Below are 23,395 nucleotides of genomic sequence, written 5' to 3'. Positions count from 1 at the left end.
CATAACATTCATTTGGCTTTGCAGGGATTTGACTAATAATAGCTCATTTTAAGCCACTGAACTTGCCCCACTCCTTGCTTTAACTCTATCTAGGTCAAAGTGACAGGACATGTTAATGTACATTTAACCTTTTAACCAACCACCATAGATTTATAGCCCAAGAGTAGCACTTTGGTCTTGCAAAAAAAACCCCACCATGATTCCCAAAATAGTAATTTTTAAAGTATAATACATTATTAAGACTGCTGACAGAACAAACAGTATTACCTAGTTTAAAATGGTAGAGATGGAGAAAAACACTAATAAAGGATAAATTATTGTGGTCTTGCTCCCACTGAAGTCATGTTTTTTCATGAAGACTTCAAAGAGCAGGGGAAACATGGCCTTTATCCAACTTTCTGCAAATTACACAACTGAGTAATTTTATTTAAAATAAATCAATTCTGATAAAACTCTGATCTCCTTGAGTTTGATAGCAAAAGTTCTTAAAATATTTATTTTTGAGTGTGACACCATTTATCCTTGTGCTTTTCTGATCTTTAACTGAAGTCTACAGGATATTTCTAGTGCTCTGTTGCCACTGATATTTTCTGCCTACATGTCTCCAAACTCTTGCACGGTTTTCTGAACCTGAATTTCACTGGTTTGATAATCCAGGCAGACTTTTACAGTTACAGGATACTGACATGAATAACACCTTTTACCACCTTTCAGCCAAATGGTGCTAGTATTGAGGACACAAATGGCTGAAAGTGTCATGACCAGAGAAATCAACTTCATAATGAAAGTCAACGAAAAAATTATTAAACACTGTAGCATAATGTAGACTGGATTTATTTGCGTGTGTCTGTCTACAAGACATAGATAAAAATAAATGTTTCTAGCATTTTGAGGTGTCCTTAAGATGAAATTTAATAGATGTGTTGTGTTTGGTTTGGGTTTGGGGTTTGTGCGTGTGCATGTGCATTTTAATATCGCAGAAGGATACCACGGGACAGTCTTCTTGAGAAATTTCCCTTCTCCCCCAAAATGCAACACAGTACAGCTTCTACCTCTTCTACAATTCTCACTTATAAGAAATATAGCCTTAATGTCATTCCACCCACCCTAATAAGAGTGCAACTGCCCATGGGATAAAATGTTATTCCTGTTATGGAATTCTGCCCAGTAATTTCATGTCCTAACTGATTCTCCAATTTAAGTGGCACACTGATAAACTTTAATTTTAATTGATCACCATGTAAGTTCTCCAATATCTATGACAATTTAGGAAAAACAAGCAAAACAATACCCTGTAATCCACACACTTAGTCTGCATGAAACCGAACAGTTGCTCCCTATCTTTCATTAACCAGTATATGGTTCCTTTATTTTCCAAAGAAGGCAAGTAACCTAAGAAAGGTAAAACCAAAACTATGGGTATCAACAGAGATAAATACTAAGCAAATGCATCTTTAAACATGCAAATAAAAATATTGTTTCTCTGACCTTTTGCAAAAGACAGTGAACATTTTTATTCTAGTTTTAAAAAATTCAAATGAAGTTCAGATGACAGACATCTTTTAGAGAAAAAAAAAGTCCACAACTCCAAGGAAAGTCCTGGTTTTTATTTAATATTCTGAAATACATTTGCTGTACTGCAAGATACCAGCTGATACATTTTCCATAGCATAATTAATTCAGAGACATCTGTTTGCTAGCGGACCAAGAATGAATTTGGGGTTATAAGGCCCGGATTATAATTCTCAGTCAGGAACTGATTTGTGGTGAGCTTTGAGAACCTTGATCTGTCCCCACTTCACCATTAAAAATCTGAAGACATTTTTTCATATTGCCTATTTTCTTTAAATAAAACACAAGTTTTTTTATATATCAGTGAACTGCACTGTGAAAACTGCAGTTCCAATTAATAGCGAACTCCTGAGTATAGTGACAATTTCAGAAAAACTTTATGGTTATGTTCTCTCAGTCAGAGAGCCCAGCTGCCTTCTGGAGAAACAGGACTGAACAGATTCATGTAGGTACTGCAGATGCCAAATAATAACAAAAAGACTAATCCTGAATATTGCAGCTGCTGATAATGCTCATTGCCTAACAACGCAGAAACTATTACACTCACTATTGCCTACAGCATGCACTGCTACAGAGGAAAAAAAAAACCAAAAAAGCAGTGATATGTTTTCTGGGAGAATCCAAGATGATAGTCTGAAGAGGAAAATTCAGCTCAGTGCATATAGCCTGAGGTTATGAAAAAAGTGTCTGCTACTATGCAGCAGGCCCCCATAACTGCGCAGCTGAAGTAATAATACCCCAACAAAATGCCATTACAATGTACAGTATTTAAAAACTGTGCCAGTTTCCACGCATGTTGGTTTATTCCACAAGCTGGCTTATCCACTTTGTTAGTCTAAATGTTCCAAAATGATTTAAAGAAATCATATCCACTACATTTTAAAGACAAGAGACCATATTGAATCCTAGGTAACTCTATTAATTTTAAATTTTTTGTGTATCAGGAAAAAAAATAGATTTGTAGTCTCCTTTTTCAAAAGGAAGGAGAGTTCTTAAACAATACTGAGGGTCGGGAATGTGATGTCGGTTGGTGCAACACATCAACGAGCTTTATAAAATTTAGGTTCCCAGTCCAAAGGTGTTGGAATCACCTATGATATAAGACTATGACAGAGAATTAAAAACAGTTTCTTAGTGTATGGTGCTTTCATATTCTGTGTCATTTTTTTTCCTGGCTTTGATTGTTCTCCTTCAGTGATGGATGTTTTCCTGTTTTCCATCTCAGCATGCATGAGAGAAAGACAAAACTTAACATATCCATCACCAGAACAAGAACACAGCTCAGTCCATCTGGTACCATAGATCTGGTACCATAGATCGCAAACTCCCCTTCCCCCAGCAAGATTCTTAGCTCTTCCACTCGCTCTTCATCATGAAGTTGAATGTTTGAGGGTTGTTTGTTTGGGTTTTTTTTTTTTAGGTGACTGTAGAGATAGCAAGAATATGGTGGTTGTGATATGGACATATTCCAAGACTAGTCTGAAATATTCTTACCCAGGGTCAAATGTTTTCCCCATCAGCAGTGAAATCATTCAATGCTTTGGCATTCTTCTAGCAGCCTATCCCTCCCTTTGCCACCCAACATGCATGCACAGTCCCGTCTTCCCGGCTGCTCACAGCGCTGGAGCAATCACAAATGCCTCAGGCTAAGCAAATATACAGAGGTAAACACTTTAGTTCTGGGTATCATCCCAGAGAGGACACACATAATAATTTCCAAGCTCCTCAACATATTTTTTTTTTTCCTGTGTTCAGTACTAACAAAATTAAGGAAGGAGAAGAGTTTAATGCAGGAGTAGGATCCCTGTCAAGAATTTCATTACAACACCTAGTTCATCATAAGCTGTTAGCAAAAGCAAACGCCTTCTATCATCTTCTGTGCACTAGGCTTAAATGATAAAGCAGGAAACAGATCCCAAAATTACTCGGCATTGTGCCCACAGTGAACTTCCTTTCACAATCCCCTTGCCCTCCTCCAGTATCTCCAATCCACAGAACCTGTACTTATTTTCTACTAGTATATTTCATTCTCACTAAGTAGAGCATGAAGTACATGATTCTGCATTCACCACACTGGTGTCCTACATGTTCACCTCAGGCAGCACAGAAGGAATACCTGGATCTGATTTTGCTTCTGTATTTCAAGTCTGCTTGAGATCCCAATTTCATGTAAAAACACAACATAAAAGAGAGACGTTTGATGGCAGGTGCTGGGGGTGATCTAGAGTTTTGGTACTCAGGCTCTGGGACAATTTATGCAGAAAAGTATGCAGAGGCACAGGCACATTGTCCTGAGAAAAATTTATTAAAATGCAATGTTAATTTCAGAATCGGATATCAGTTTTTGTTATCTTTGACAATTCACTGAAAAGCACAATTTAGATGGTAATTTATAACTTAACTGTATGAAACAGTAATACATCCAGAACTAACTGCAGTAAACTGACCAATAAACAGGAAACTCCTATCAGAAGTGCCTTTAGGAATATTCAAGAACTTGAATGGTGAAGCAGAAGATTTTGCTTACTAGGACAGGATGGTAGGATCCACGTCCTGTGTACAAGCGTACGGTTCCACTGTTTCTGATCACATGTAACTATATAAGAAGAAAAAGGCATTTTATTTAAAACATCTGCATCAGAGCAAGCCCCTAAAGTTTTCCTAAAACAACTGCAGGAAATAAATAGCACAAACAAGGAAAGAGCAAAGACACACCTTACTTGATATGGAAATCCTGATGTAAAGACTGGTATTCCCTTCAGAAATACAAACAATACTGTTGGAAAAGTTGCCACATTCCAATGTTCTCATCCTCCTTCAAAGGTAAGAGAACTTGAAACAATGCAACAAAGAGAAACTGCACCACAGATAAATCTGTGAGATAATCACACTTTGTCTAAGAAAAGATTTAAATTCTACCACAAACTAAATACATATGTCTGGTGCCCATGCTGCGTTTGTTAGTGCTTTTATCCACCACACAACTTATTCTCTCACTTTTTACCCCAAGGTCTGAATTTTTTCAAAACAAATTAATTTGGCTCTCGCATTACATTGTGCTGAAGGCAGTATTGATACACAGAGATTGCAAATGAAAATTAGACCACACAGAAGGGTATACTAAATTATCCCATATAAAAACAATGTTAAAATGGGATTTAAATAGTATAACATTAAAGTAATATGGTTAAAAATATATTACATTTTGATAAAAAATTGTAGTATTTTAAGATCATTATCACAGACGAGATGAAACTGAACAAAAATGTGTAAACAACAGGAAACATGAAAGCACATTTAAACCCCCAGACCACTTCAAATTTCTGTTTACTTACACTGTGTGTGTACTAAATGTGCTATATAAATACTAGCAGTAGCTCCAGAAGAGATGCAGCTGCATTTTAAGAACGTTTCAGGTTTCTTTTATTTTTCCATTGTTTTTCATACTTTGATTTTCTCAGTAAGAAGAGTTCATGGTGAAGCCACTGCTTTAACAAGGATGAGGCATATATTATACACAGCTTACTTTTAGAGGGTCTGTCAGGTATTTGGAGGTTGTAGTTTTTTGTAATTTAGACAACAAGCTGCAGGGCTACATTTCATAGTTTCCTTACAACCTTCTCCCAAGGAAGCATTCTTATTCTCTCATCCAGAAATATGATTAGCTATAAAAATCCTTATCCCCCTTCTCCTTTCTCAGTGGTAGAAAAGAAACTAAAACCAGTTTATCTACTACTGTTAGCCTCCACTGCCAATCAAAATAAAGTCAAAGGATTACAAAAATGAAAATATGTCTTTTACTTTTGTTTGTATCCACACATTTCTATGCAAAGAGTTATCTTCAGATGGTTCCTCTAGTGACAAAACAAAGATCTGAGTCACAATCTTAACTGTGTTGCATCTGGAGAACTTGGTCTTTGAGAGATCAAATAAACCTCCCAGGTTACCCAAAATTAGGCCCCAAATACATAAAAACGTTCCTCTTGATAAAACTTTAACCTGTGTTGCAGTCCCTCCTCATTCCCAAAAAATTCTCTTAAGGTCACTGTTCAGATGCAGCAACATTTGGAAGAAGATTTTCTCTACCAACTTCCAGAAAGAGATCCTTTACAGTTTTGTGTGCTACTACTAGGAATAACTAGGAAAAAAAATAGGAAGGGTTTCTCTATTTCCTTGTTGGAACATTTTCTTCCCCAGAAGAGCTATGGGTCTTATAGTTCATCACTAAAGCCTCAGAGTAGGGAGAGCAAAGAGACAATTAGGCAGTTAATATGGTTTGAGATGGAGAGCTGGGCAGTTCTGGAGGCAGAGACCAAATAACAGGGAAAATAAAGACGAGCATCCTATTTTTACTTTATTTTGCACATCTTCTTATGGCAGGCTGGTGATATATCTCAGAGATGTTAGAATGGAGTTTATTGACACAAAACACAAAGCAGGACCTATCCTCCTCTGACTCAGTAATTCCTTGTCCTCCTATCCACTGAATGGCAGTTCAGAAAAATACTAACAATGAAAGACAGCAATAAACATTTCTTGATACACCAATTTCAGGTATACAGGTTGCCTTCCTTTTTTACAGAATATAAGGATCATCTGCTTTTATAATGGGTAGTCAAGAAAACACCTCATTTTCCTATAGAGCATTATTGGGAAAGCGCTGCATAGCCTGTAAATGCAAAAGCAGATCTCCCACTTGAGAGGCAGAAAATCCAGACTCAATGACTAAAGGAAATCAAAACTAATACTGAAATGGAAGGAATAAGGGTAGTCATTAAGTGGGAGGTTAATAAACTCAGCACCAAGAATCTTGTTCTTGTTTACACATTCTTACGTGCTTAAAACTGCAACAAGAGACAGTGCTATTTGCTGTTTCCTGACAACAGACCAATTCATGCCCCATTTTCGCATGTCTTGAAACATCTGTAAATCAGAAGAGTCATTACAGACAACTATAAAGGGTGGGTAGGCTAGGTGCACTATGGTTTCCTTGGTTTTTGTTTTCTGGTTTTTTTTAAATAGAGTAGAATTTACTGCAATTTCTAACAGACTACACAGTACAGGGATTTAAGAAACCTATTGCTTTTTCAGGTTCAGAGCTTTGCTTGCAGTTTGTAAATTAAAATCGGTTTTCTCAAAAAAGCTGAAATTAATAAGGGGAAGCTAAAATAGAAAGTTACAGTTATCACAGTATTTTCTCTATATCCTATTGAGTGACATCTTTGGAAATGTCAAAGTCTTTTGACAAAAAATATGACAAAATTAACAAGCTCATTTTCAAGGCTCATCTGTACAATGAGCCTCATCTGTACCTCATCTGTACAATGGGGTATGAAGTCCATAAAAGCAGTTAGTGCTACTCAAGAGCACCTCAGTTCTGACTCTGCAAAGTGCATAATGGAAATCTTGTAGGGAAACCTGTATAGAGCCCTAAGTTAGATGCTCACCTAGTACCGTTAACTGTGTATGCTATATACTGCATCTGAACACAGTTTATTTCTTTGGGCATTTTCTCCCATTCTGCCTTACCCTTTGTTTTCCATCAAACAGATTATGTCAGAGCTTTTCCAGTGCTCTTTTACTTACCCCTGTGTATCAGCAATTCAAAGAAAGGAAAAGATGGAAAAAGTCAGAAAAATAACACAAGTCTGCAACCCCTCTCTTAGGAAGTACTCCACAAAAATTGCCTCAGAAGAAACATCACCTTCATTTGCAACAGCATAACCCAGGGGAGTAGGTTTTATTTTCTTTCAATTTTTTTTTTTTTACAGACATTCTACTTACTATGTGTGATCCACCTCCTTAGAGAAAAAAGATTGTTTAAGAGTGCCGGCGATGTCCCCTTGATGGCAAAGGAACAGGGAAAGTTGGAGAGCAGCAACCGTGGTAAAAATTTCATTCAGGTCACTATTAGCATTCCCACTGGTCTCCACAAAACACCAAACAAACAAGACTGGAATTCATTCAACTCCAGTTTCAGCCTTTGAATACCTACAATTACTCCCAAAGGACTAATGAGGAAGCCAGTACTCCACCTCATAAGAAATATTGACAATAAGAAAGCAAGAAACTTGGTAGTGTGTATCAGATGAAGCTCACCCCTAAAATACTGGGTGAGGTAGTAACAGAAGTGGATTTTTAATGAATCCAACATTTCCAATAATTTCATCCTACAGCAGAAGAGCACTCATTTGCTTTGCATTTCATCCCACATAGTCCTATTTTTAAATCATCTGTATCACAAAATGGTTCTATTAATATATTACAAAATGCAATAAGGTTCTCTGAAACAAACTGGATATGAGACTATTAGCAAGGGAGAACCATGTGTCATGTAAGAACACCTCTGGATGGATTTTGACAAGTTGCTCGGTTAAGACAAGTTACATCATTTCGGTTGCTTCTCTACTCCCCAAAATGGGTCTCAGACAAGACAGACTTACATAAAAATGTGGGTAAATTCTTGTTTGCAACACAGTAATTCTACTTGAATTTCATCAAGAAAACTGACCACCATGCAAAATTTTTTATGTTTACTGAAATACTGGATGTTCTTCCCCTTCCACAGAAGAACTAATACTTATGCTCAAAGACACATTTCACTCTTGATTCTTTTTTGAAATTCATTGTAGGTATTGTTCTATTTGAACTTCAGACATATAGTAAAAGTAGGAAATCAGCATCTCTGAAGTCAAATGCATCATTGCTCCCAATAAACCACCTCCCAAACAGAATTACTATAGTAAAAACTTGACTCGTTGCCTACACTTGAAGGTTTTTTAGAGTTTTATTGCACTCTTTTAATGATCTAATTTTACAATGTAATTCTTCATTACTTATCTTGGATCATCCATTTAATTTCTCCTTTCAAAGAACAACAAAAACAAAGGTAAGTTGTTTCCTGGAATTCTCAAACATTTTTCTGAATAGCAAGGTTAGTCAAATTAGACTTCAAATAGCATGGCAACTCTTCTGAAATTCCTTTTGAATATATCATCTGCCACATTTTGGAAGGCAAAGAGTTTTCTCTAACAGGCATGCAAAAACTAATTTCAAACATTAGTACCTCATCCTGCAGATGATAAGTTTTGAGTTCCCTCTTGGCTTTTCATGAAAAGAAATGCCTTAACTTAGTTCTGCAAAACAGCTCGAAGAACCACTTCTATGTCACAGATTTTTAAACTGAACCAAAATGAGGAATGTATTTAAAATACAGCAGAAATTTGCAACTCAGTGAAAATCATCCCTTAAGCCCATCCAGCATTTACTCTTACTAAACCATTTACTTTTCCTAAACTCTCACTAAAGTCCTAAGAAAACCTGGTCACTTTCAACTACAAAAGGAGACACTATTTACAATTATTTCTATGTATGTCAGCATCCCTTTTTGTTGCACTGTTTTTCCATTTCCTGGACCATAAGTTTTAATACTAAGGAGCAGGTAAGCAAAAGAAAGCCGAAGTAAAGCCATCATCACATCAATGCGAAACACAAGAGACAACCATTTAATTGTACTTTATGATGTGTGCTCGGATAGGTAATGTGCACTGAAATAGAGAAAGAAATCTGTAGGAACTATTTCCAACATCATCTCCCATCACCCTCAAAATTCAAGTATTCTAACACACATACACCTATGTATGTATATAAAATAGAGAGTTAAAATAGAATTACTTATGATAATGACCCAAACCATTACAAGTCTTAAAATATTTTATCATAAAACAGTGGGGAAAAAAATCAGTCACTAAAAAATTGTCTTAAGTCTTTCTTCCCTAGTATCACATATAATTAGCTGAGAATTTACACCAAGAATCATGATTCATTTAAAAAATAAAAGGTTACAGTATACATTCAAATAAAAAACAACAGCAAAAGTCCCACACTAAGATTTTAGAGAACCTTACTTTTCTAAAATCCAGACATGAACACACTGCATTGTTATTTCAGCTTCTACCATAGAAGGTGTCTCCAGAGACACTGCTTCATCCTTGCCTAGGATGCTACCAGGATACCGCAGTTCAGACTCTCAGATGCATTTAGAGTCAAGGAAAAAAGTCACCCCACAGGACAGTTACCTTCTGTTCCTGGACTGGGCAAATTGAAGTCCCTTCCTTGTGCAGAACTGAATACTATGGATCCTACAATTAATATTGCCATTAATAAACAGCACATCTTCAGAGAAGAGTGGAAAAATATGAAAGCAGCAGCCATGACTCAGAACAATCTGGAAACTGAAGATAAGATGGAAGGCCAACAGAAACAACAATAACCAAAAAAAGGGACAATGTTGAAGGTTTTAATCAGAACAGATAACAATTTCTCTAAATTGCAAGAAGAAAATGTTGCAAAAAGGGCTACAATATCTGTGTAAAGCACAAAAAATACCTCCTCAAAAAAACCCAAAATTACACCCACAGAAATGATAAAGTAATAGTAATCAGCTCAGAGGATTAATCACATCACCATCAAGATGTTTAAAGTAATCCATTCACAGTGTACCAGTCACAAACCACAATTTATTGAGATCTGATTACAAAAAACATTTGTGCCACCAAACTCATGAAAAAGCAATGGCCTAATGACAAGGACCACTGTGTGCTCTGTGTTTGATCTACATAATTTTCCCAGCTAGTAGTCCTCAAGACTGTAAATGCGGTGCAAAAATGCTCTTCTGAACACAAGGAAAAATATCAGCAATGACTCTTTTGCACTCTCTTATACAGAACACCTGATCACTAGTTGCAGCTCTTTCTGCTGCTAGATACACGAGGATGGGACTGACTCTTCACCTCTGATGTGCCTGAAATGCATTGCTTACATTCAGATGCTATTTAGAATAAACCTTGTTGTACTTCAGGAATCTTCATTTTAAAGCAGTTACAACTCTTGGTATATTATTTAGAAGCTGTAAAAGAGGCTGCTCTTTTCCTGACAGGAACACAAGCTTTTCAAACTGGATTTTGAAAAAGCTAAACTCTCCAGCAAAATGGTTGGAAATAGCAATTGCTTATTAGTTTAAAATTTTTTCTAAACACTGGTCACAGTCATCAATAGTCCAGCATTTCACCAGCAGAAGGGTACTTGAAGCAAACAAAACTTACTCCTTACTGAAAACTAAAACTGAAAAAAGAAAAAAAATAAGGAAAACATTTAGCAAAAAGTACTGAAGCTTGTCTCCTCCTAAGTATATGAAGGACAATTAGGGACAGTTGGGTATCTAGAAATGCTCAGAACGCATGTCCAGATGCTACCAATGTCCTCCTTCTCCTCCTCTGTGCCAGACTTCCCATGGGTTGAGTGAGGTCTGAGGCACAAAAGGGTTAGAGGGAAGAAGAGTTAAACTGACCCAGCTGTAATAACAAAGGCACACAAGCTCAATCATTTTTTATTCTATAAAAACCACTGGTTTAAAGAGGTTTACAATTTTCTTCATGCAGATTATATGAACAGAATTTCTTGCTTTCACTCCTTTCTTTTTTTCATACAACAATATGAAAGGTTTTTAAGAGCAATGGGAAAAGGTGCATAAAGGTGAATACTGCTAAATCACAAAAACACACAGTTGAATCCACATGGAAAACATTAAAAAGTTTACTTAAACATGCTTTGTAAAACAATTAGCATTTTATCTCATGGGACCCAGAGGAATGTAATTGCTGAAGGCGTAATTGTCTAAAAGCACTAGTATTCTTTATATTTTCAAAATATTTTGTAAGTTTTGGGGTTTTTTTAAGGGGTAAGGATGTTCTTTCAGAATGAAGTTGGAAACAACTTCTTATCTCAGCAGCCACTTTTCTAAGCCACCATTTCCCCTTTCACCTCCACTACCTTTCCACAACAGGTGAGAAAAATATGCAACGTGCTTTTCACAAATAGGGCAGTTGTCAAAGTCAATCGATATTTTAATGTGCTGGAGGCTTTTACACATTAAGGCCAGGAATAGACACCAGGGTGAGCAACATGACATGCAGGCAATTCCCTCATGTCAAAATAGGCAAAGCAGCTGAGGCTGAAGACATTTTATCTAATGTAAACACATTTTGCAAAGCCTGGTCCTTCATATCCATCTGTGCCAAATATACTTGAGAGGTGAAACATGAAGTATATGCAATTATTGCAACATCCCCCACTAACTGTGAAAGCAGTTGTGTCCTGTTCTTATACATTCAAATACGTGATTGTAAAACAAGCATTTTCCTACCATGTCATTTGCTCTAAGACACCATTTCCATCTTCTTTCTCAAGTTTTCATCACTGCTTAAAAGAAAAAAAAAAAAAAAGAAAAAAAAATCTTTCAAGGTCCCGGGTCCACTTTCTCTTCTTCTGAAACCTAATGCCAATTTTACCAGTAACCTGCCTTTTAAACCAGCCACTGCTGCCAATTTATCATCAGGCCTTCCTCCCACTCCCTCTCTCTTCAGAGAAGCTGCACGTCAGCATTTGCAAATCCCTTCACTGTCCTCCTATCCCTCCCTACTCTAATTTGCTGATGCCTTAAAAAAAAAAAAATAGTAAGAGCACAGTTGTTTACAACACAAGACAGACTTGTTTCACTGTTTCTGGATACTCCCTTCAATTCATCATCCATTGTTTTGTTTTAAGGTGTAAACATTTTGCTTTGTTTCACGTTTCCTCAATAGTTAACAGAACAGTTCTCATTACAACTCTTCATTATTAAACATCTCCCTTTTGTCCTCTACTTGAGGGCAAAAACGTGACAGTCATATGATAATTTCAAAATAAAATATTCAATAATAAAATATCCTTCATAAAAATCTGCATACAATAATGAGCATACCCATGCAGAAAATAGTTTCCATGGATATATTTCAAAGAAGTTGAGTGCAAGGTGAGCAATCCAATATGTGTAAGTGACCCAGCATAAGGGATATACATCAGAAGGGAAACCACAGCAAAATTACTGACCTCAGTTACCATCACAAGTGTGAAAACCAGAAAATACTGGAGAAGAAATGTAATCCATTAGATTTGTTTGTGTTAAAAGATATTATCTTCAAAGAGACACAGTTGTTTAAGATGAAAAGGTTCACTTTTCATAAAGCAGAACACCATAAATACATTGCTGGATTGTGGATGAAAAGTTGTATCAACTAGATAAAAATTATTTTGCACATGGCAAGAAAACAAAAAATAAAATTATTAGAATAAAATGAAGTATCATGGCTTTTCACACTTGCCAGAGCCTATCTTCTTACATTAAAATTCCTAGTAAATTAGTCCAAATCCTTAAAAAAGAAAAGCATCAACAAGAGATAAATTCTTCATATAAAGACCATAAATCTTTTTTCAATATAAGTCAAAAATCCCTTAAGGCAAGAAACAAGTCTTATTATTTCCTATTTATGCAACTTTTATTATACCACAATGATTAAAGAAAATCTCAACATCAATAAAGTGGTTTCATATTAATTAAGTACCCATTAAAGAGAAACTTCTTCACCCATATCTCAATGAAAAGCATTCTAAAACATCAAAAAAGCATCACAAACAAAATCAACTCTCTATTCAGTGCTAAGTATTCAAGTCCTTTCATTGATTTCAATAAGCTCAGTAAAATATTCTATTTAATGTAGCTGATTTATATTAGGAAAATAGCCAGTCATCCTACGGAACTGGAAACACAGTGATTAGTACAATAGCCATGTACAATTAGAAATGACCAGTTATAATTCACAAATAAGCAATACCTCAGATAGGATGACCTCCTATAAACCATAAACAATTAACTACTGTAGTTCAATAAACTAATAAATTATGTGTCTGGATGGGTCACAGAAGATCACCCTCAACAGAAGCTGAGGAGTACAGAGAGGATGAAACTTGTTTGTTGTGAAAGGAATAGCACCAGGTGAGATTGGACAAATGGCAGCTGCTCTGGATGCTCAGGTGTCCAGTTTTAACACCCAAGCAAGGCCAGGAACATCCAAAAGGACATGCCGGGAAGGCCACACAACACAACTCCTCTGAGTATCTTTAAGCAAAGGAACAAAACAATATTACAAGTCTTTATGATTTATAAGACTCTATTCAGGAAATAATTTTTTATATAAAAATATGGTCTGATATCTCTGCACAATACCACACTTTTTTTGCTAAAGCAGAAACAGAGGAATTGGATCTCTCTTCTTAAGAACTAAGTAACCAATGTAAAAGTCTTCCTGGCTCGCCACTCATCTTCACTAGAATCCCTCTGTTCCTATAGTGCTTTTTTTCCTGTATAAAACAATGTCTAGTCACTTACTGTATATGTGTTAAACATTCAAAACATATCTACACAAAACCTAACATTGAGAGCTTAAAAAAAAATCCAAACAAAAATATGAAAATAAAATAAATCATTTTAACTTATTAAAATAAGTGCTTGTCTCTGTCATTAAGCAATTAAAAAATAAAGTTACATATTTATTAGAAGAGCGTGTATGAGAATACAGCTCAACATGTCCAGTTTCAATGTAATTTTTCTTTTTTAGACAGGAACTTCATGACTTACTATGTTTGAGCTTTTAAGCTAAGATAGAGCTGCAACAACTCCCTGTGTATCTTCTAAGACAGTGTAACTATCTAGCATGAAAAGTCACAGATGGCTTGCTACTGTAAGTGTACAGCAGATGAAAACAAATGCCACATCAGGACAGTTTCTCTGTACAGTAACACAGCAGAGTTTTCAGTGTGATGGCTGCTTTAAAGGTTACAAAGAAGGTATTACTCAGTTATCTCTAACTTGCATTTCCTCTGCATTGAACTTACCCAGCTTCAATAAAAAAAAGTGTTCTGCTCATCACTTATGCATCAGAAGCGTTTTTCTCTATAAAGTTGGCATTCTGTCAGCTTAGAGATTGCCTGCTAAACTGCCCATCTTGGCTTGCATTATGAAAAACAGGAACGGGCATGCTTTTACGAGGCACACAGCCAAAAATGAGTAATATCTAACAATTTATACAATTACAGAAAACACAACCTTGCTGAGATGCATATAATAAGAAAACTAAATTCATTTCTATTTCCATTTTTAAAAATCTCTCACCAGAAATAGCTACATACCTACAGTATTTGATTCCATGAAACTAGGTCAGCATCCATTTATTTCTAATACTACGAGCATTCCATTACTAACTCAAGGTAAATACATTGTACTCTCAATTACTTACATGTAGGCATTTTTTAAAAAAAAATACCAAAACAAACTGATAGTGGGAGCAAAAAGAAGTAAAGGTTGCTTAGCATTTATTATCACCATGCAATCAATGCTTCTCCCCACTGAGAAGCTTTTTTTAAAAAAGAAGGCTTCACTATTTTCTCTTAACTTTTAACACTAAACACTGAATATTTACTTAATACTTATAAAATGCAGAGCACTAACTGCAGCGTTATCAACCACTAATATATTCCTCATTAAGTACCCATAACAGCATCAGCCTGTTAATACTACTACTTGCCAGTCAAAACAAACAGAAATTCCAGTTCTTCTAACAGTAACTAGGGACTTGAGAAATGCAGAGCTGTAAAATAATACAAGCATCTTCAGAACACACATTTCAGTCTGCAATACCATATCACATCAACATAGCAAAACCCAGTTTCTAGAAACCTGTGCCCCTGTGGTGTGAGTAATACAAGAGAAGAAACTAGCCCTAAAAAAAGTCCATTTCCAAAGCCCACATAGAGTTTGTGGGAAAGACAATCACACAATCACTCCATATCATTTGCATTTCCAGCAATATGGATATAACAGCTCACTGACATTCGTATCCTGATTTCCCAAAATAACAAAAGTACATTTTCTTTTTTAAGGATCAATGGGTTTTTTTCCCAATTCTGTACTTCAGCAAAACACATAGGATTTGGCACCTATTATGATGGCAGAAATTTAATCTCAGACAACATAGGTTTAACTTCAGACCAAATCTTCTTGAAGATAGGGAACTAATATTTATTTATAGTTGAAATTGGTCTGTGATGCACATGTCATGATCTTAATGGGCTTTGCATCAGTATTATCTAGAGTTATTTTTCTAGACTCACACAAAGAAATTATTCCAACATGACTGTCTTCGTTATTTCACAATATCTGCTTTTTCCCAGCATCATGCTTCTCCTTTTTTATTATTTATTTATTTATAATGAGACTAGAGCTTATAAAACCATCATTGCTCGTTTTATTTTTCTCCCGCTTCTTATGTTGAACAGATAGGAACTGCTTTAGAAACCTAACTCCTCAGTCATAAGATTTCCATCATCTTGAATCCCCTGCTTCTCCAACATTTTGTACTTCTAAAACATTACAGCAGACTATAGACAAATATGGCTCACCTTGTGTTCACATCTACTGACATCACTGCAGTTCAACTATCATACATCCCATGTCTACACACACAGATGCACACAATGGACAAGAGGATACTCTTCTGAGTACACATACAGTACTTTCTATCCCCTTAGTCTAGAAGAAAGCAAGCCCTTATATATAGGGAAATATGATCCAGTCTGTTCAAGCTGCTCGAAAAGTCACTGTAAACATAAAATTTACCACTTTAGACTTTGCACTGAAAAGTAAAGATAAAAATCAAAGGACAAGAGATGATACTGGTTTCATTGTTTCTTATCTTCAAAGTTCTTTATTAAAGTCCATGTTTTTATGATAATCATCTTTACAGCATTATTCCCCTTGAGTCAACTGGTTTACTGTCATGAAGCTATTGCTTAATTAGCTGAAAACACACAAGCTACAAGTCCATGTAATTGGACTCTACTATCTTACCCCTCCTTATAAGAGTAAACACCTCCTCTCTTCCAAACAGACATTTCAATAAAATATAGAGGTAAGTAGGAAATACATTGCGTATGGATGAGGAAGAAGCAAGTACAACTCAAAAGATGCATGTGCAGATCATCAACCACATGATGTTGAAGCTGAAAAGCAAGAAGCAAGGATGAAGAAGCAATTATGACAAGGTAGTAATAAACCATTTTCATTTGTCTCATGATTTCCAGATGACAAATTTGGGAAAGTGTCAAAGCATTAAGGATGTACTGACAATACCCTGTATTAGGTCTAAGTGTATTCAGTTGTATAGTCTCTCCTGACTGAAGTCAGTGTCAGAGTATCCAAAATAACAATGGAATAGGCTGCTCATTCCACACAGATAAGAAGGTTAAAAATCACCATCTCCGAAATCTTTTTTGTACTTTAAAAAATATTATGTAATAGTTAACACGTCAATAAAAAAAAACATGATGAGAATTACAAAAACTAAGTCAATCAGCCAATTATTTAATATAGATATTAATCTTTTCGTGTTTTGCATTCTAGGAAGACGTTACTCATCAAAAATGTATGCAAACATACACCACAGGAAAGAAAAAAAAAGAAGAGTAAAAATACCACCAAATGGATATATTTGAAAAAACTTTCACATACTTAAAAAGAACATAGGAGAGTTACAAGCACAAGCTTAGCTTTTAAATTTAGAATAGCGAGACCAGCAACACACAGGAATGCACAAAGTTTGACGCAAACCATGCTGAGATGCAATGCCTGGTAGGGTCACAGTTCAAGCAGGGACAGCAGAGCACATGCCAACACCTGAACTACTGCCAGTACTGAAATACCAGTTATGATTAAATACCTCATCCACTTTTGACCAGAATAGAACTTAGCAACTAAACTGGTTTTAGAAGTTTAAGGAAAAATTATCACCTGTTTTAAAAAAGGCAATACTTTAAAATCATCTAACCCAAATTAGTATTTGAACTTTCTGATTAGATTTTACCTCTTAATTGGTAGGTACCTCTGGTCTTCTAGTTCTTCTTTCAAATTTCCCAGTATTCATAAGTACAAAGGTTTTTAGAGGTCTTGATAGTTCCAGCAAAGATCCAGTCTCCAAAAAAGTCAATGCTGGCCTGGCATCAGAGCCAATTCAATCAATTTCTCTAAAAGCCCAGAGCTCTAGAAAGTACACAGCTAACACACCAAATGGTTATACTTACAGATAGTTTGGGTCCAGCAGAATAACAGCAAAGGCATTTGCACATCACTGAACTAAGTTAATAGATTCACGTTGCATTCAGCAGCACTCTAATCAGAAGAGGGTGCATACATGTACAGAACAAAACACAGAAACCCAGAACTAACAAGAAGAAATCAGAGGGAAAGATTAAATGTGAGATATGCCTTGGTTTTGTTAAAATGCAAGAGAAAAATTCAAGTACAGTTAACTGACACTATTATGCCTGTATATACAAGATACTGTCTCTCTTGTAGGGTCCTCAGCATCACAAGCTGCAAGAACATTTGCGGGGAAAAGGAAGAAAAGGAAACTTTCCAGGTAAGCAGAGAGGCCCTCGACTTAGACAGTAACTAGAGCCTGGCACTCATTTACTTCATCATTTCCTCCAAATTAAGAATGAAGTATTAAAAGCTTTATGCAGCATATCCTTTGATATAGTTGGTAAGACAGTGAGTAGAGAAGTGCTGTGCCTACTGTCATATAAACTCATACTTACAAGGAGTATAAGGCAGATTTTTGCAATACTGCCATTTCACATGGGTGAAACCAACCAGCTTCCAAGAACTAAAGGATTACTCTTTAAAGGGTAAATCAGTAGCATAAATGTGATTTGTCAGATATTGAGAGGGGAACAACGGTGAGTCCTGTTCCCATTTTATCAGAAAAAAAATAAACAACATAACAAAACATGCACTAAGTCATCCTACCTGGACTGTCTCACAGTAGCAGCTAGGAGGTCATGGCCAAGTGTCACCTGATCAAATGCAGTTGAAAGATCAACTATGTGATGGACCCAATGGTTCTGTGGCAAGTCAGTGGCCACAGAAAGGAAATCATGACTTTCTGTTTAAGTTCCAGTTCTGGCTTGTAGAAGTGCTATACAGAAGTAGGTAAAGTGTCCAGAACAGATATTACTAGAATTTAGATATAGCTATAAAAACTTCAATTCAAAGAAAAAAAAAACGGCAATGCAGAATAATTTATTGGATTTATGAACCTTCTCTTCCTGCACAAACAAGCTGCTAATAATATTAGAACTATCTGGTTGCAATATTATTTGGGAAAAAAAAATCCTGCTGTGTGTTTAATGGTGGTCAATAAACACCATGGAGTAAAAATATAAATAATACAATAAAATCTACATGCCCAACTTTTTCTCTGTAACAATAAATATGTTTCTTATTCCTAAAAATGTAAGCCCACACATTAGACAAACCAGAGATTTAAATCCTTAACAGCTGCATCACCACATACAAAGATCACAGATCATGATGTTTACTGGGCAAACGTAGATAGGCATCATGCTATTTTCCATTGTTTGAATTCAAGGCTTTTGGATTCATAAGTCTCAGTGGTATTGCTGCTATGGCTAATTCATCATGTCAAGTAGTTCGTTCTCATTATTTGTTTCAAGAAAGTTCCCACTATCTTCTTTAAAAGAAGCAAGCTGCAACAAAGTTTGGTTTTGTTCTTTTGTTCAATTGTGGGTTTTTTCTATTCTAGGTGCCAGCTGGCCAGAACTTAGCACAGATGCTGAATATTTTGTTGCTCTTCAGGAGAGATATGTCCCTTCAGACAATAGCCTCGATGTGCAGGCACAGCAATGCACATCTTGATACACACTCCTGTCTCTCTACAAGCTTGGTCCACAATCCAATTCCTCATGATGACAAGGTCTGTTCTGTGGGGGGTTGAGAAGAATTTCTATACTTGGAGATCTGCTATATTTAACTAAATGATTATCTATCTTACTCCTGTACATTAGTGATGGTTTACTGTCTTTTCCAGAATTAACCAGACATAAAGAAACAGGATTCAAACTTGATTTTCAAGACCTTTAGTACCTTGCATAGGTCAGAGCCTATTTCATCTTTTTTTTCTGGGCACTTGCTCAGAACCATTCCACACTATGCTGCATCACTTCTTTGTACGCTTTGTTCACATATGGAAATACTATTTATCACCATGAAATCATATAATGCTCAAATTCATACTCTTTTTTTCTCAGCAAAGGTGCTAAATAAATTCATTATGCTTGTCTGCTTTTGAATCCCACTTATGCCAAATGGTTCTCAAAAAATATTTCCTCCTTTTTGTTTCCCCTATCCAAAAATGCACTTCATAACCAATTTTATGAACAGAATTAAATATTTCTTCAGGTACAAAAAAAAACAACCAGAACAAGCTCAAATTTTCAGTACTTTTTTACAATCAACACCATTTTACCAAGCGAACAAATACAATGAGGTACAAGTCAGCAAAAAAAGTCATCATAGCAATTTACCACTGATTTGAAAAATATTAATAGCCTCAGGCAAATCAGACATTAACTCTTACTGATTTGGAGGGTGATATAGCATTAATAATTCAATAAAAAACACTTTGAGTAATAAAAGCTTAGGGTTATTTATTTAACCAATTAGATCATTTTTGGCAACATCCCTGCTTTTGAATAAACCATGCATGTTCTTCAATTAATCATGAGAATTGAAAACTACAAATCTGCAGTCTCTACCTTCCAGTCAAAGAGATACATTGCTTAAGAAGCCCAAAAGATTGAGAGAGAAAATAAGAATAATTTATATTCTCAGTGGACAAAAGAGAGCTGGCACTAGAAGACGTGCTAATTAGCAAAGCTTGGCTACTGGTGCTTAACGATCTGTTCCTCATGCACCACTTTCCCAATCCACTGAGAGACAGGTACAAATTGCACCTATAAAAAGTTATAATCCATTAGCATGCATAGGAGGTGCATCTTGTTACCACTAATGTTCAACAGTCCCCTCTAATCTATGAGAGTGGCAGAAAGATGCAAATGTTTAACTAGAACACTATACTGAATTACCATGCATGTCATTTATTAACAGCTTTATTTTATTCAGAAACTTCAGTGTGACAAACCATTACCATGCTGGCAGTCAAAGTCAAGGGGGTTTTTTGAATGCTTCAGTTTTGGTCTTTCTCTCTACAGGGAATCAGTACAGGTCTCCTGGTCCACGTAAATACTTCTGCTAAAAATTCTAAATTCCTTACAATACAGTCCAATTCAAAATCTCTGTTTTGAGTCTCTTCTTCAGCAAGTTAAACAAGTGAAACCCCACAGAGTGCACCCTCAACTGGAGTTACAAGTTGAATGCTCAATTTCCTCTTATTTCTTTAATGAAATGCATTCAGATTGGCTCTGCTTATTCAGACAAAAGCCAAAATTAGACATTACAAATCAAACAATCTGCTTCTCTCTGATAACTGAAATGGCATTATCAAATGGATGAAAGGGAAAAAGAAAAGATGGCCCTCACTTCCACAACTCATAATGAAGTTGTGTTCCTATAATTAAGTCTTTTGATATTTAAACTGGGATTTCATGTAAAAAAACAGAAGACTATGTTTATTTACTTTTTATGTTAGCCATCCCAGCAGTAATGCTTCACATTTTGGAAAACAATCTTTACAATGATTATTTTTAAAGGAAGAATTCGCTTCCATTAAAAAGACCAAGACCTGTCAAACTCACTTTTGAGAGAAATCAATGAATGCTAAAGCAACATAGATCCTATTTATAGACCTGAAAATACAACAGTAGACAGAAACCAAACCAAACAAAACAACCAAAACAACAAAAACCACCAAAGATATCTACATCCTCTCCCTCCAAATTTTTCCAGAGTAAACTAAAAATTCCACCTCAAAACTATTTAATTTTATTTTAATCCAGTAAGATTCCTATTCCAGTGCAGAAGATGGAGCGTTAAATTCATTTTTAATTGTCAATACTTCATTCCTCTGTAGTGTTTTGGGATTTGGAGGGATTAGAGTTGGTTTTTTGGTTCTTTTTAAGTAAACATTAAGTGTTTAACACTGTGTCACCTTCTAAACCAGCATTTTTGAGAAGGTATGTTTCCATATCTAATCACCTATCCACACGTCCCAGTTTTCTGAGGGGAAACATTTGAGCAACTAGCATACTAAAAACACCTAAACTTCTAGGCATTTACTTCTACATGCAGAGGGAAACAGGTTTAATGAAAGAAATGCTTTCCCAGCTTAATGAACATCTCATTTTTTTAAAGTCATCTTCCTATTTAAAATTATTCTGCTTGTTTCATTAAATATCTAATCAGCCCTCAGTTCAAATTTCTGGTATTAAGTCAGGTCAGTAACAGTTATGGGGTTTGATTGTTGTTTTTGGTTTTTTTAATTAATCCACTGTGCAAGAAGAGTCAGGAAATGCTTCAAATCTCAAATGTATAAAGAAAGGACTGGACTTGGTACTGTATAAAGTTGCAAAGTAATTCCTAGCTTCTCAGAACAAGATACTCATACTTACTCCACACCCAAAGTTTCTCTTCTCTAATATGGATTTTAGAAGATACAGGATGAAAGTCAGACTTCTGAGAAAGGAGTTTGAAAACAATCATCAACTGATTTGTATCAGTAAACCCACATATTTGCACTTCGACAGCCCTGACATGTCAGCAAAGGGCTGAAATGTAGCAAACATTTCACAAGTCACAGCAATAATATTCCTATTTTTACTTATTGTTCAGGCATCTAAAAAGTATGTGATATGGTTCCAGTACAAGCCCCCTGATCACAACAGATGACAATATCTTTAAGAGAAAAAGCAAAACACATTAAAAAGGTGAAGAGGTGAATAAATAGCACCACAGTGACAATATAATCGTATAGTCGCAAAGCACATAGGTGTTTTAGGGGACACCTTTGGCTTTTTTAAAGTGTTCTCCTCAACTCTCATGAAGAAGACAATGTGGTACTGCTTCCAGAACTGATCTTCAGCATCTGTTCTGCTAAATGATAATGATACATTCTGTCCTACTGTTTCTTGATGCCCAAACTAAGTGTGCATACCTCCTGAGAATAAATGACTAAAGCTTTCAAGCCACCAACACCATGTGCCAAACAGAAGTTTCCTCCTTTCCATTTCCAAACAACTCACCTCCCTTCCCACTCCTATTTCTTTCCCAGTTGCTCCTCACCACTCAATACTTCCTATTCTGCAGGGATCCTATTACTATATGTCATATTCATCTGCAGTGGAACAGGCATACAAGTGTTTTTTCCTCCTCTCCTTTAACCATGTTAATAGAAGGGAAACAGTGAAATATATAATAATAATGATTAATTGTAGTAGTACTAATTAATATGGATCTGACACTAGATTTGGAGACATTCCTTTTTCTTGTTAGTAGACTAGAAAAAATTATTTCAAACAATCAGTAACCGTCCGTGGACGAAACAAACCTTCAAGAACAAAATTACTTTTAACTGAAGAAACAATAGCTTTCACCCCAGAATTCTGACAGAATCGGCCTGTGCTGTCAGTGGTGTGACAGCAAAATGTTTTAACAACCAATCTATCAAGACAAACAAAAATACTTGAGTGGGAAAAAAATTGAGTGGAAAACAAAAAACAACACCATCTATCTTAAGCAGGAGGGAAAAAAGTGAAGCAGTCCATGATTAGAAGCAGTCAGGCACTCAGAGAGTTACTTTCTTTCAAGATGGAAGATGCTTAAACACTAGAAGTGGAATAGAAACCTAGGAAGGACACAAGTACAAATAAACCAAAATCATTCAAATGTGCACATGTAGAACATTTAAAGGAAAATTCACTCCTTGCCTTAGAGAAAAGAAGGCAGGAGACTCTCAGTATGGAGTAGAATTTGTATGTATTTTCTATAAAACCTTGCAGTAGTCATATACATAAAGATACTTTTTAAATAGCTATTAGATGCAAATTATATTCTGAATATGAATATTTCTTTCAGATT

The 23,395-nt window shown here is 35.7% G+C and overlaps 1 protein-coding gene across 9 annotated transcripts in view; it reads right to left on the bottom strand.

Annotated features, from left to right (window-relative positions):
- SEMA5A (semaphorin 5A) overlaps positions 1-23,395 on the bottom strand; it is a 325,120-nt gene that overhangs the window by 248,821 nt on the left and 52,904 nt on the right. For 2 of the 9 annotated variants that reach the window (XM_051798974.1, XM_051798976.1), the window contains exon 2: positions 11,777-11,829. The exons of the other annotated variants lie outside the window; for them this stretch is intronic. The gene's annotated coding sequence lies outside the window, so the exon portion shown is untranslated. The remainder of the gene's footprint in view (positions 1-11,776; positions 11,830-23,395) is intronic. 9 annotated transcript variants of the gene reach the window in all.

The sequence above is a fragment of the Manacus candei genome, unplaced genomic scaffold, assembly GCF_025592945.1.
Source record: "Manacus candei isolate 608988 ecotype Guabito, Panama unplaced genomic scaffold, ASM2559294v1 h1tg000049l, whole genome shotgun sequence".
In the NCBI taxonomy this organism is placed as follows: Eukaryota; Metazoa; Chordata; class Aves; order Passeriformes; family Pipridae; genus Manacus; species Manacus candei.
Note: the sequence above shows the minus strand (reverse complement) of the source record. Positions and strands in the feature narration are given on the sequence as shown.